Genomic DNA, 3,635 nt, shown 5'->3' on the forward strand with positions numbered 1-3,635 from the left:
ACACATAAAAAACAATTGGGAAGTTTTTCCATAGCAATCCAAAAAATATTAATTACAAACTTCTTATTAATCCCATAATCCATGTTGTTTTACAGTACCATGTGATCAGCTCTCCACGTACCCCATTAATTTATGATAACGACAATTCGTCAGGCATTATCCCTTAATAGGTAATATCTGTGGCATTGTGGGTTTGTGTTGGGTAGCTTCTGTAAGAACTACAAAGTCACACATTGATGACATCACAGCAGCGGCATGGTGCGTGTCGCTTACACAACTGAACACAAACACCAAGACACCCACTGAGAAGAAGTAAGAAACGCTTTTAGCTGCGTTCAAATAAAACTTTCATGGAAGTAAACCTATTTTTTTTTGTATTTGAGAACATGACAGATGTGATTAACACGATTAAAAAGACAGTAAAGTGCATATATATCTGTATTTAATTAATTTTTTCCAAATGATGCAATAATTTTAACATTTTTTAAGGTGAAAAGCATGTTAGTGGGCTGCTTCATTTTGTCAAAGTAGAAATATAGATAGTGCAACACACACAGCTTGGAGGAATTTAAATCAAAGCTAATACTCCGACTAAAAAAAAAAAAAAAAAGATAAGTTTTTGTCTTTAATATGTCTTTTTGTAACTGCTGTCTGCGGTGAACTTTGCATCCTGTCAGATGCAAAGAGATGGGTCAGTTGTAAAAGGTCTCTCTGATCTGGAAGTTTTTGTTGTCAAGCTTTTTCTACTTTTGTGAGATATTTTCTTTTTTTGAATAATCTTTGAGAGATCAAAGTGGATTTTTCAAAAGCACTGCATGTTTTGTGGTGACTGCTCGGCGGCCCCTAACTAAATGACACAGTGTGCCTCTAAGAAAGCCTCCTGTGGATTGGTGGCAATAACACTGAGTGGGTTTATGGGTTTATCTGATAGAGTTTTTGACTTGCTTTAGAATTTGCACCTTTAAAAGTTAATGCCATCCTTCCCTGTGAAAAACCCTTTCAATCGGAACATCTGAGTTCCTCTTTAATAGCTTGAAAAAAATATATGAATTCATTACTTTAAAGCATTAATTTTTTTGAGTATCATGCCATCAATATGTAAAAACTTTGTGGTGGAATCATGTTGGTTTAATTTCCAAACTAAAGCTGTACTTGGAGAAGCCTGCGGCCTCTTTACCTCACTGTGGGTCACCTTGCCCTCCTTGTCCACTCAAAGATGACCTTTTATGGTCTCCTCTGCTCTCTGAAACACAATTTTGGACTAAAATGACCCTCTGCAATTTTTTTTTTTTGTAAGATGGTAGTTATGACAGATCAGGCTCTATTTGAGTTGGAGAGTGCTGCCAAAGGTCTAAGAGTTTTGGTTTGGCTCTTGGGAGTTGGTCCTCTAGATGGATTTCAAATGGTCTAATTGCCTTTTTTGGTAATTTGTTCAACAAACCAACAGTCCTTTTAGCATTTATAGTATTTTAGTTGAAGGCTTTTTGTTTCTCATTGAAAAACCAGATTCACAGAATGAAAAAAAAAAATCGACAACATTGGGGTTTAAATTCTAAATTTAAAAATGCCATGACTCTTTGATCAAAACACATTTATTGATATTTCTTAGTGTTTTATTGTGCAAATGAGTTGTGCCATCTTAAAAATAGTAAAACAGTGTGTATTTATTATTGAATTTACTTCATACTTCTGTCAAAAAAAACAAAAACAAAAAAAACACACAATTTGCTTTAATACAATTTTTAGTTTTACTATTTCTCTATTTTAACCAGATTTATTAACTCGGTCACAACTGCCCTTACGGGTCGATATGAGTGTGTACAAATAAAAAAAATGGGCAAATCTGTGCGAGACATGGAGGTGGCACACTTCTGAACACCCATTAAGCCCATAGTTTTCACAGTGGACAAGTGAGGAGGGGCTTCTTTGTCTTCTTCAACTGTATATTAGCGAATGATCACTACAGTTGAAAGAGGCCAACCTCAATCGGCAATGCATGTTCAGTGGCCAAGCATTTGGAACAAAGAGCCCAAAATTAAGACATTTTGCAAACGTTTACATAGACTTGTCACTGGAAGTGGCCTTGTGAACATACCTTCTCAAATGACAATGTGATTGTAGCTTTAGAAACGAAGAATTTAGGCTGGAGTTTGTGCATCTTATGGGCTCTTAAGTATAGGGTTGGTTTTTATTCAGTTCTTAATCGGTGCCAATTTTGGTACTTCAGTAATAAAAAGTAATGCCTAGTGTGTGCACCTTAGTAATGAGTGGAGTTCTACATAAATGAAACCGTTTAACAGCTTCACTCATCAAAAATGCATGTAACTTACATTATCCTAAAAAATATTTTAAGATAAATTTACTTCATGAACAACAATGGTACGTTTCATTTTCATGGCGTCCCTTGAGGTGGCTGTACAGCCTCAAGTGAACTACAAGACACACCTGCACTCCCTTTAAGATGCAGCCGCTCCTTTCTGCAACCCAGACAATCCAAAACCTCGCAGCCTCCATACGGGTGCATGTGAGGCATAACTGGATGCACACATGAACATTTGAAGCACATTATGGCCTTTACAGGTGTGTGAAAAGTTCTCAAAAACCTATGCTAATTCCACTACAAACATTTAGAAATGCTCTCTTGTCAGTAGATCTATAACTGAGACAAAATTAAACCTTTCTGAGCTCAAGTTGCTAAAAAAAGAAACTGTAACTAACTGGATTTACGGCTTCTCCAGAGCCTCTGAAATACATTTGTGGTCCCCCAGAAAAAAACAAAACACCTACACAACCTTTCTAAAGGAACACACAATTCAGACACTTTTGCATTTGATCTTCGACCATGCAGCTTTGTAAGTCAGTTGTACTGTTAACACTTTCATCTTCGTGTGTGGTGATTATAAATGCATGTTTGTCGATCTGTAAACGTGTGTGTTCATCAGCCTGCCTGTGAGAGCGTTCATGGTGACATTCCTCCGCTTTGAAGTTCTGGTCCCAGGACGCCACGGGAGCTCTTCTTTTTGTTATTTGTTTGTAAAACAGCCGGATGAGTGCAACTGCCAGGGATATTATAATTTCATACAGGCAGACATTTTTTTTTTTTTTTCTCAGTTATGAGAGGCATTGCTGACAGTTGTAGGAGGAAAGATAAGTGGGTTAATTAGGGCCAAAAACCTCATTAGTCAGCATGGAGGGGAAGATGTAAAGTTTATCAGTTCCTGTTTTTCCTACTTTGAGGATGGTTTAAGGGCTGGCTCGCAGACAAGTTACAAAGAAGATCCCAATGAAGAAGTTCAAATGGAAAATTGTATTCAAATCGCTTCCTGTAAAGCAGCTCCCCCCCCTCGGTCTCATTTCCCACCATTGTTTATCTTAAAGTGTGTTTAAAGTGTGTGATATCACAGGAAGAGTTTCAGTTCACACATTTGCCATGCCAACAAAGGAGACCTGCTGCAGTGAATTCTCCAGCTTTGGATGAGATAAGGATACACCGCAGCACACATGGATGTGTTACAACCTCGGCAAGTGACCGTGGTGGTGCTGGCATCCTCCACTTTGAGAGCAGATGTTTTAGGCATCGTTTGTTCTGTTTTCATCTGGTCCTTGCTGAAATTTCAAAAGAAAAAAAAAAAAAA

General features: G+C 37.5%; 1 protein-coding gene across 1 annotated transcript in view; it reads left to right on the forward strand.

The window, feature by feature from the left end:
- Window positions 1-3,635, forward strand: part of LOC112150300 (BMP/retinoic acid-inducible neural-specific protein 3) — a gene marked incomplete in the record, with an annotated part of 77,439 nt that overhangs the window by 4,718 nt on the left and 69,086 nt on the right.

This window comes from Oryzias melastigma, linkage group LG4 (genome assembly GCF_002922805.2).
Source record: "Oryzias melastigma strain HK-1 linkage group LG4, ASM292280v2, whole genome shotgun sequence".
Lineage (NCBI taxonomy): Eukaryota > Metazoa > Chordata > Actinopteri > Beloniformes > Adrianichthyidae > Oryzias > Oryzias melastigma.